Raw genomic sequence first — 12,615 nt, 5'->3', positions numbered from 1 at the left:
AAATCATGCAACAAAATTAACCATCTCATTAACTGGACTACTACAATTGGTTTGTCCATTAAATACCTTACTATTGCATGATTGGTGTGGACAACAATTGGATATCTTATGATGTAGTGTCTAAACATATTTATAGTATAAATAACTACTAACATTTCCTTCTTTGTGAGAGTGTAATTGATTTTAGCTACTTGCAGGTGCTTACTAACATTATAGTATATTTCATACTCTATTATCCCTTCTTTTTATCTTAGCATTTCTCTAATGACATGATCTAAGGCATTTGTGTGTATATGAAATGGTAGGCTCCAATTTGGTCCTCTGAGAACAAGGGTCTCTATTAAAGACATCCCTTAATTTTTGAAAATCTTGTTGATAATCATTAGTCCATTCAAACTCAACATCTTTTGTCAAAAGAAAAAACAATTATGATGCAACTTTACCAAATTATTTTTTGAACCTTCTATAATAGCCAACATAGAAAAAAAATGCTCGTAATGTTCATTTTCTTAGAAGGCATCAGTAGGTTGTTAATGACCTTTATTTTCATAGGGTCAACTTGTATACCCTTCTGAGAAACATGGTGACTAGGAACCACTCCTTTGCATCATCATGTAGCATTTCTCATTAGTTAGTGAGAGGTTATGGTCCAACATCTTTGAATTACTTTAGTCAAACTAGATAAGGCTTCTTCATAACTATCACCATAAGTGGTAAAGTCATCCATATATACCTCCATACAATTATGTGTAAGATGCGGGAAAATGCTAAGAACTACTCTTTGGAATGTTGCAGGGGAATTGCAAATGCAAAAAGGTAGGAACATTTATGCATAAGTTCGCCAAGAAAGAGTAAATGTAGTCTTTTCATGGTCCTCTGGTTCTATCAAATTTAATTATAACCATTGAAACCATCTAGAAATGAAAAATATTTCTTCCCAGCTAAAGAATACAAAACTTGGTTGATGAATGGAAGAGGAAAGTGACCCTTCCTTGTTGGAGAGTTGAGTTCCCTACAGTCCACATGGACTCTCCATTTACCACCCTTTTTTAGAACTTTAACAAGTGGTGAGACCCCTTGGATGTTAGAGATAGTATATATAAATCCGGTATTAAGTAACTCTACAATTGGACCCATTGGATGTTAGAGATAGTATATATAAATTTTAGAGATAGTTTATATAAATTTGTCTTGACTATCTCCTTAACTGTTGGATTCATCCTTCTCTACAATTGTCTAATTGGTCTACAATCTTCTTTTATGTAAATCCTATTAGAATAGAGGTTCATATCGAGTCCTTTCATGTCAGTATAATCCCAAGAAAAGGCATCCTTATGCTCTTGTAGCCAATAAATTAGTTGCACCTATTGTTGTTGATTTAGCTTATGTTTAATATTAAGGTGTTTTTTGAGAGTAAACTTCACCTGAATGGTGAGGAGATTCACTAAAGAAATATTTAAACATGTGATCTCAGAAACCTCAGTATGGGGCATCAACCAATGAAGCATTTGTGTCATTGATAGGTAGTTGTCAAAAGAAGCTGTAGGAAGTAATGAATATAGTGGACATGAGGTGCATGCCAAACATGACAACATTTTTCCATGTCTAATGTAATTATTTTGGATTATATGATAAAAAATATACCCTTATCTTGCCTTTGCAACATTATATCCCTCTCTATCATCCTGAATGTTTGTAGGCTATCTCCCTTATTTTCTCCTAGGTTTGGTCACATGACTTGATCATTCTCTTGGTGAGGATGAGATGGAGGGTACAAGACTAATTTTTTTATGACATTCTTATTTTAAATAATCATTTTCCTAGATCTAAACCCTATAAAAGCATTTTTTGTTGCAAGCCAAGGCATCTTAAGAATAAGTGGATATGACCCAATATTAGCTTTTGGCTATAGGATAATGAAATTTGTGAGGTATTCCCAAGAGTCTAATGTTATTACCAAATGTTCAATAATCCCTTCTGGCTTGATTGTGGAGCTATCAACAATTTAGAGGACAATGGGTATAGACCTAATGTGTGGTAAATATAAATTCTACATGGTGTCTATGTTCATCACCTTGATGGTTTCCCCTTGGTCAATCAAAGTGTTTGGAATAAGTATCCCATTGATTGTAATATTTACCATAGAGTTTTGTGGGTCAGTAAATTTGGGGACAATGACTTTTCCCAACATGATATCTGTCAATTGACCCACCACATGTATAGTTTTGGGATCCTTTATTTTCCTTCCTATATTTTTAAGGCATAACTCCTTAATGGTTTTATTATAGATAGGGGCATCCTTAATTGCTTGGAATAATGGTATTTTGACACTGGCATTCTTTAATTGGTCTAGGAAATCAAATATTGGTTCAAACTTATGTTTTTGCATGGTAAGTATTTCTAGAAATGGTGGTGAAGTACCTTCACTAGGCTCTGGTCAGAGGGTAAAAAATTGTTGCTTAATGGAGGATGCACATGTATCAATTCAAGAATCATCATATGATACCTCTATAATAATTGGATGTGTAGGTACAGAAAGGTTTTTTCCAGAGTGAAGGTGCACATTATTGATATCTAGTACATAGGTAGGAAATTGTTGGGTGTCATTAGCAAATACCTATTGTACTACATTATTATTTGAGTTAGATGCAGTTTGTGTTGGAAGTTGAGTGGGCTTTGGAGGTTGTAAAGTAGGATTGGAAGGGTTAGGCATAATGGAAGCAAGTTATGTAGGCAAGCCTAGCAACTACTATGAGTATCCTGCATTAGAATTTTTTATGGTTGGCTACCTCTCTGTGGTTGTTGCTTCCAATTTGGCACCCAATAATGTTCCATGTTATTGGCCTTGGATTCATCCAACTAGGAGCAGGTTGGTTTTGTTATTAAGTAAAATTATTATAAGAGGTATTGTAGGATAAGGGATCTTCAGGCATACTTGGTCTTTAGCTCCTCGATTTCTATTGGGCAAGGTAGAAAACCTAGCCAATTTTATTTTCTAGGGTCTTGAAATTGGACCAATCCTCTATATTTGCAACTCATTTACATTTACATTCTTCCTTCTTGTAGTGGAAATGTGAGAAATATTTACTTAGAACAATATTTTCCTTCTCTTACTTCCTCCTTGCTTGTAATGCATCCATCTGATTAGCCATGTGAATAATAATATGTTGCTTCATGTCTAAAAGTAGGTTACTAATTTTCATCCATGAAACTCCTATAACATATTTAGATGTTAATGTTCTAATGCATATGGTCTTCTTCATAATTGATCTAGACTATTATCTTGCAAGTCTACACAGATCATCCCAAGTAGTTTAAGTTACATCTCCTCCTCTTATTAAGTTTAAGTCATTTAGACAAACTTTATCAATTATGTGAAGGAAAACATGCTTGAGAAATCTCTTTGTAAATGGTTGTGCCTAGATTTTTGTAGACTAAATAGGAAACATTCAAGATAGTCTTCTAAGGGGTCATATTCTTTTTGTGTCGTCCGAAAGATATCATCTCCACACAAATCTCCTCCTTCGCAATAATCTTTGTATTTTTTTAAGAACATTATTTTCATGTTATCCTAGTCAGCCATTGTATCTCTCCCCAAGCTCACAAGCCATCTCAAGGTAGAGTCCTTGATATTTTTAGGGAAAAATTTCAATCAATTGGCATCTATAGTGTAGTCGTAACTAGAACATAGGACATCAAACTCAAAAAGGAAGGTGTTTGGGTCCTTAGTTTAACCCCATGGATGTTTGGAAGGGATAAAGGTGATATATTCTTGAGAGAAGTATTCCTCTCTTGTCTAACAATGAGAAAATGGAAATTTGGAGTCTCATCATCTTGGTTAGCATGATTATCTACACCTCCCATTCAAAATATAGGTGGAGAATTATGTGGAGTGGAATTATGGGATGAATTAGAAGGATCTTCAGAGATAGGTAAAGATGGATTTAAATGGTATTGGAGTTCTACCAAAGCTACTTGGAGTGTTTGGCTATTAGTTCTAGGAAGGAATCTTCAATGAGAGTCCCTCCTTATATGCATAAAAGATATGGGTCCCTTGTTCTAGTGCAACTACAAATAGTTAGTAAGAATTATGGGGTTTTTTTTAGAATCTAAAAGTCTTAAAATTTGAAAATAATGATTCCTATTTCTAAGAAAGTATGCAAATTGACTAGACAACCCAGATAATTTCATAGCTTGACACCATCCCCAACAACAACACCAAATATGTCAAGCTTTATAATCTATTTGAGATTCAGGATAGGTTATTGGTCTTTACAACTTAGGGATATCTATCCATGTCAAGCAATTATTCATGACTTAAAGGCTACACTTATCAACTAGGGATCATATAACTTGAAATGTACAACACTATATGTGCATTACTACCCTATCTTGGCTTGTTATCCTATATTGACTACAAAAATAGCAATGAAAGAAAGTATTCGAAAACAACTACCAAAAATGACTATTACTAAAATTGAAACATCAAAGAAAGAACAAGTGCAATGTAAACTAAACATTATACTACAACAATTCAATATAAATAAATTAAAACAAAGCAACCAATTAACTATTATTAAACCAAGCAACCATTAACGAATACCTGCACTATTTATTCTAGTTTGGTTTAGCTGCTATAGGAAACGGTAAACAATAAAATTCTTATTCTACCAGAATCAAAAGAACTACTTCAATGTTAAACTCCTTAACCAAAACTTATTAAACTACACTAAGAGTATCTTAAACTCAAGTGGGGCCCCTTGGGTAAGTACTTGCTATGAAATCACAAAATTATACATCTACTTCAAAAATGTATTGTATTTTATTCATCACAAGTTACATACTCTCTTTAAAAAAAAATTGCTATCAAAGTCATAAAGTTATTAACCTTTTCAGGTTGTGTACAAATTTATTAATACAATAAGAACTATAATTAGTTTTCCTAACTAACTATTGCTCAATCCCTATATTTAGGGAGAGATTTATTAACCAGATAAAGAAACCATAAACTGATAAAGAGTCCTATTAGGACTGATATTCCTAACAACCATTAAGACATAAATTTCCACTTGAATTAGTTCAACTAATTACTAAATGACACATACTCAAGAGGTTTAGATTATTATGAAGGACATTCATGTGTGAGTGTTTCCCTTGGATAACTTGACCCACCATGAACTGCTTTTGATTGAATCAATGCTAGTTTTTCCTATGGCTACAAGAACAAACATAGTGTTTGGCTTTAGTAATGATTTCTTCTAGCTTGAGAGAAATTTTTGCACAACAAGTTAGTGCATACAACATTGCAAATCATAACAATCAACCATTTCCATCCATAACATTCACAATTATAATCATATATGCATTATATTAGATCCATTAATTAAACATATCAAAAGTGTTATGGTGAAGGCTTAATACTAAAATAAGTCACACAATAACTAGAGTTTGTAATACTTATGCCATGAAACTTAACCAAAGTCGGCAATTTAACTTCTAAAAGATAGACAAATTAAGGACCTATCAAGTTTTTTCTCCAGAAAGGGTTTTCCCCACGATATATCTTGTGTTATAGGGTATAATATTTATGCATGTTTTAGTATCTCTATATGAACACGTTTGTGATTCTATAATATTTAATATTTGTAAAGAAAATTTGCACTATCTCCCCCACTAGATTAGTGTTAGGAAGCATTTCCTAAACCTTAGCTTCCCTTCAATTGGTATTACAGCTTGGAAAATGTTGGTTCCATTATTGGGTAGCGGTTTTTTATACTGGTTTCAATTTGAGTGGGATTTTTTGTAGAGTATTTTCAAAATCTTGTTGCAAGAAGAAAATGGCAAGCACACCCATAAGAGTTGATATGGAGAAGTCTAATGGTAGTAACTTCAAATTGTAGAACTTGAAAATAGAGGATATTCTCATATATTCAAATCTATGGGCTATAATATTTGGAAAGAACCTTAGACCATAGAACAGGATGTTTGATGTAGTACCCCTCCCTCGATTAGACTTTTTCAATACTTATTTTGACCATGGTTGACTTTTCAGTGGTTATTGTGGATACACTATGTGGTGATGTTTTTATTCAAATATTGTGTCATGTTGGATTATGCTTTGATTTGAGATTCAATGAATGTTGCTTATGCTTTATTTCCTTATGGATGATTAGATGTTAATTTTATTATGTGTTATTGACCATGGACTAACACATTTACCAAGTATGCATGAGATGCTTTATGTATGTGTCATCATGTATGTTTGGAAATTGTATGGGGTGTGAGGAGATGGTTTCCCGTCACCCACTTTGATGAGACACGGAAAGTCACGATTCTCCTTCACCGATGTGTTTACCGTGTTTGTATATATATATGTATGTGTGGTTCAGTGATGCAAGATATGCAAGTACAAGGTACTGACTTCACCTGGTTCCACAGGTCTGAGCGTACCTAATTAATCTGATGGAAGTCGAGGAGATAGTCTTAAGGCCCTAAATTACATTCCTATCCTTGCTCGATAGTGAGCATTGCCAGTCGTCTGTCAACATTCCCTATGTTGGTATGTGGGTCATGTTTTTGCTTTGTATAGTTAGTTTGCATGTTATGCGCTTTATGACTTTACTTACTCTCTTCTTATGTTATTTAATGATAAATTAATTATTAATACCTTATGGTTATTAATAATTAATGTGTATTGTGTTTATTAAATTAAATTAAGAATAAAGTATTATAGGCACCTTTTATGGTTAAATAGATAAATCAATTATTCTTAATTGGTTAGTTAGTTAAATTGATTGTTTTATTTATTAGTGGAATTTATATTATGTCTTGTTCTTTTGTTTTGTTTTTTAAATAAAATGGAAGAAAGTAATTTTTACCTTTTTGTAAATTAAACTATCTAAATTGACTTTTTAGTGTGTGAGGAATTTGAATTCAAATTAAAAAAAAAATGTGCATGTATTGTTTCTGGAGAAAAGAATTTAATTTTTATTTTAGAAAAGGGGAAATTTTCCTAAGAAAAAGAATTTTGCCCTAAAAGATATTTTTTAGGCAAAATCCTTTGTATTGGGAAATTTCTCCAGATTATGGAGTCTTGGCTTTTTGGGAAAATTTCTTCTTATGGAGTCTTGGCTTTCTGGGAAAATTTCTTCTCGGTGTTTTGAAAGTGGTTTTGGTGGAGGAGTTGAAAAATTGGTGAAAGGTTGATTTGGTGGAGAGCCCTAAGATTCATCTGCAGATTTCTTCCGGGAATAGCTTGCAAGGTTGGATTTTTAAACTTTTGTTTTAGAAATTTTAATGTTGAAAATGAACTCCTTGTGATTTGGTTTTGTATGCTATGTTTTGAAAGGAAATTTATTGTAGCATTTTGTAAAAAAAAGAGAAGGGTTTGAAATTTATTTTGGAAATGGAAATCCTCTATTTTGTTTGGTTTAATATCTCCATGTGAGTCTCAAGAAATAAGTGAATTGGGTTAAACCTGAGTTTGGAAATTTTTAAGAATTCAAAAATCCATGGTTGTTGTTTATATACAACTGTGATTTCATGAATTTGTTTTAAAATTTTGTATTATCTAGCTCTGTAAGAAAATAATTTTTTAGTAGATTATTTTGGGGGGTAATGTTGTCCAAATTTATTTAGTAGACCTGAGAATCCATTTGTTTTTGGTTGTTATTGATAAAAAAAATTAAAATTAAAAAATGAAATTGAGGAGAGTAACTTATAATCTATTTTTTTTTATCAAACCCGGGAAATTGCTATTAAAATTTCTTGTTTAAATTTTTTGGGAGTTTTTATTTAATAAGTTATTATTTTATTTTTTAAAATTATATATATATATATATATATATATATATATATATATATATATATATATATTGGGGTTCCCCTATGGGGAGCCATGATTGTGGCTTCCCCACAGTCATGGAACCCACGGCTGTGGGGAGCCATAGTCGTGCCCCTCCCACGGGTTGTGGGCAGCCATAGTCGTGGCAACCCACGGTCTGTGGGTAACCCACGGGTTGTTGGGGTGGACCACAGCGTGAGCCCACATCCCCCGCCCCTCTTTGCATACATGGCATAAATTAATGATTTTTAATTTAAGTTTTTATTTATTATTAATTAAAAATATATATTAGTATATATATTTTTATATTTGGAAATTATATTTGGATAAATATATATGTATAATTATATATACATATATATGATTCAAATGTATTTATGGTGGTTTTAGAATTTTAAATAGATTAAGCGAATATTGATTCAGAAGTTTTTATTGAACTTGGAAATAATTGTTAGTAATTGATTTATTTTGAAATTTAGGAATTTTAGTAAACTTGGTCAAATGTGAATTAGATGGAAAGAAAATAAATCTTTATTCTGAAATGAATGATGGTGTTTGTTTTGTTTATGATTGTCTTCGTAATTAAGTCATATTGCAAGTCCTTTGGTTACACGTGGAATTAGACATTTTCATGTTGTCTTTCCTTTTGTAGTCATATCTCATGAGTAGACCGATTTGTCCAAGTGGTTAAACCTATATGGTAGGGTTTGTGTGACCAAGTGTTTTACTCAGTTGTTTTGAACTCCCTTTGTAAGTTGGCTTTGGTATTTTTGCCTTGGAGTTCTTTTGGGAATTTTGTGTAGTGTCATAAGGAAGAGTGGCTTTTGAGTGGGGGTCGGGCCCAAAGAGGTTAGCAGGATAACCACTCGAAAGTTGGATAATTAAGTGATAACCTAACAATATATTAGGGGTTTGGGTATCTTAAACTTTAATTAAGATTAATTGTACCCCGCTCATTGTTGAGTGCTTGTACAAACTCAAGATGTGGTGGGAAGTACTGCAATGGAAAACCAACAACCTTGTCCTCATGAAAGGATTGTTGGGTCCGCATGAGACTTAGATGGAGCCGGGGGTTTGGGAGAGGCTACCAAGACAACCCGAGATGGGGGTCTGTACCTATGGAGGCCTGCCAGGATAAGCATTCCAATCTATGTGATGACACTCTTCCCTTATGGTCACTAGTGTGTAGTCTTGTTGATATCACCTAGATTTTATTGTGGATTCATGTTTGTGAGTATATGCTTTATGAGACTACCCGATGTCATGTTTAGACCATCTGTGTATCCTTTGTAGTTTGCTAGTGGGTCCTATTTCTATCTCCTAGCACGGTGGGGTGGTTCTTTTTTAGCCACATGGTCGGGTGTTAGTGTCACTTCCCATTGGGTGTTCATTTGTTCCTTCTTGTGAGAGTTGGCTTCACAGGTGTTCTAGTTTCTCTTTTGGATTTGAGCATCTTGTATTTCTAGTTGGATCCTATTTACTCTTCTTGGATCATTCTTGTAGTTCTTGGACCTTTAATGGTCAGTTGTATCAATTATTTGTGTATGCCTTCATGGCAAGTTATATTTGATGTAATCATTATGTATTCTTATGAGACTTAGTGTTTAAATTGCAATGTAATATTATTTTAATCTTTCAATGTAAAGGAGATAAGTTTGATGAGAATTATATGGTAGGATTTATATCTCTAATTTAGAAACATTGATGTAATGTAAATAATTGTATTATCATGAATGAAGCATAGAAATGTTAATGTTATCACATGCAATGTATGAATCAATCATTGTTTAGTCTAATTAAGTTCCTAATGATTAAATTTATCTTAAGTGGATTAATTAACCTAAAGCAATTTTTAGTTTAATTAGGTAATCTATGTTGGGAAACCCTTTATGAGTTTAAGTTAAGTCTTTTGTTTATGAAATTTTAATGCAATGTTTATCTTAATGCATCTTTTAGTTTATTAATATTTTAAAAAAATATTATTTACACTTTTTTTCAAGTGTTTTACTTTAATCCTTTATGGTTTCTTAGCAAGGCATTACAATTGGTATCAGAGCCCAGGTTTCAACACTAGGTACTCTAATTTTATTTGAGCCCATCTAGCTAGACCTATTTCTAAGTCTTAGTGCATGTGTCTTCCTTGTTAGTATCCTTGTTGTAGATCTAAACTTTTGTTCTTGTGGTGTTGTTGTTAGGATTATGGCTGGTAAGGGAAAAGGTTGTGGTTTCAGTCATGGTCATCGGACAGGCTGTCAGAATCCTTCACCTCAGCCTACTCATGAGAGTGTTGAGCAGCTTCAGTCTGTTCACCAAAGTGAGCACAAGGATGCTAGTCAGCATAGCGAGCAGCCTACTATTCAGTAGGTCCCTGAGAGGGAAGAGTTGCGTTAGATGTTCCAAGAGGTCTTGGCTCAACTAGGTCCTAGACCTGAGCCTGAGCAGCAAGGCAATATGCAGTTTGGGGAATCTCACCAGCATGAGCATGCAGAGAGAGAGAGAGGGAGAGGTCCCTTGGGAGGAGAGAGTATGCAGTTGACCAAGAGGTAGTAGTCATTGGTCACATGAGGAATTTTCAGAGATCCTGCCCTCCTACTTTTGATGGTTCAGGTAGTGGAATAGAGGCCGAGACCTAGCTTATAGATTTGGATCAGTGTTTTTCCATGCATCTATATGGTAGCAACACCAAGGTGAGATGCACCATCATGCATCTCGAAGCTTTCACTTCCACCTAGTGGAGACTTGAGGATCAAAAGATCAATGTGGTTATAGGTTCAACGTCATGTGAGTTGTTTCTAGAGAGGTTTAGTGCTTACTTCCTTTTAGTGCAGTGGAGACAGCATCAAGCACATGAGTTCCATGAGTTGTGCCAGTTGGGTATGACTATAGAGAAGTATGAGCATAGATTATATGAGCTCAAGAAGTATGTCGGTATAGGGAATGATGAGGTGATGTTGCTGTAGCACTTCATGAGAGGTCTGAATGACTGTATCAGTGGAGGAGTTCGGTTATTTGAGCCGACATCTATCGAGTTAGCCGTAGAAAAAGCTTGGCTAGTGGAGCAGAATCTTTCCCATGCACATGGTGGTGATCCAGGGGTTCAAATTGGTAGTGTACCATTCAATGGATCTGGGGCTAGAGGTAGTCAGTCTCAGGTTGTTGCACCATTTGGGAGTTTTCAAACACCTGCCAAGGGTGGTCAGTAGCAACATAAGTTCCAACCTAGGCCGAAGCAGTTTCAGGGTCAGTGTGGAGGTAATCCTTAGTTCAAGAAGGATAGGAACTGGTAGCAAGCTAGGAAGAGTTTTTCAAGACAGTCCTCGCAGAGTGTTTCTCAGACCCCTAGTAGGGGTAGTTTTCAGTAGTCCAGTGGGCCGACTGGAGGTAGAGGACCAGGCAGAGGAGCATGTTTCTCTTATGGTCAATATGGCCACATATTTGTGCATTGTCCTTAGAGATCACATTAGACAGCTAGTTAGAGACCGTCAGCTTCAGAGCCTATGGTTGGGGATGCAGGTCGATCTCATAGAGTTTTTGCAGCAGTTGATAAACACAAGGCAAAACATCAGGGCACCATGATTGAGTTCACAGGTGTGTTGGGTGGTATATCTATTTCAGTACTATTTGATTTAGGTGCTTTTGATTCCTTTATAGCTTCCTTCATTGTGGAGCAGTGTGGGCTCGCATCTACTAGACAAGTGGATAGGTGGCAAGTAGAGTTGGCTACCGGTTTTTGTGTGGTTGTAGATTCTTTCATTCCCAGGTGTGAGTTGGACCTAGGACCCTTTGCTACCATAGTTGACCTTAGATTCATTCCTTTGGGGTCTTATGGAGTTGTGTTGGGGATGGATTGGTTAGCATCACATAGTGCTAGTGTGGATTGTCATTAGAAGATAGTAGAGTGTTTAGATGACCATGGCAAGAAGGTGGAGATATTTGGGATTCATAGACCGATATCCCTTTGTATGATCTCCGCTATGCAGCTTAAGTGGTGTATACGTCAGGGGTGCTAGCTTTTTGCAGTTTCTCTTGACAACTTGGATGAGGAGAAAAGTCGGGAAGTAGTTTTTGATAGTCACCCTCTTCTTCAGGAGTATGTCGATGTGTTCCCTAGTGACATTCGGGTATGCCTCTGAAGTGAGATATTAACTTTCACATTTACTTAGTTCCTAGAGAAAAACCTATTTTGAGAGAACCGTATCGGATGACCACTCAAGAGTTGAGTGAGTTGAAGTTGCAGATTGAGGAATTGTTGGCCAAGGGGTTCATTCGTCCTAGTGTTTCTCCTTGGGGTGCACTAGTTATCTTCGTGAAGAAGAAGGATGGTTCCCAACGGTTATGTATTGACTACCAACAGTTGAATAAGGTGACCATCAGGAATCAATATCCATTTCCTCATATAGATTATCTCTTTGATCAGGTAAAGGGAGCCAAGGTGTTCTCTAAGATTGATCTAAAATCCAAGTATCATCAATTGCGTATCCATGATGCAGACATTCATAGGACGGTTTTTCATACCCGTTATGGTCACTATGAGTTCACGGTGGTGCCATTTGGGTTGACAAATGCACCTTCGGTGTTCAAGAGCCTCATGAATGGGTTTTTTCGTACCTACCTTGATCGATTCATCCTTGTGTTCTTGGATGATATTTTGATTTACTCTAGAACTATGGAGGAGCACGAGGACCATTTGAGATAGGTATTGTAGTATTTGAGGGATAATCAGCTTTATGCCAACTTGGCTCAGTGTGATTTCTTCCAATCTAAGGTGAACT

Source organism: Cryptomeria japonica, chromosome 8, assembly GCF_030272615.1.
Source record: "Cryptomeria japonica chromosome 8, Sugi_1.0, whole genome shotgun sequence".
Classification (NCBI taxonomy): Eukaryota; Viridiplantae; Streptophyta; class Pinopsida; order Cupressales; family Cupressaceae; genus Cryptomeria; species Cryptomeria japonica.
This window is presented reverse-complemented; position numbering follows the sequence as displayed.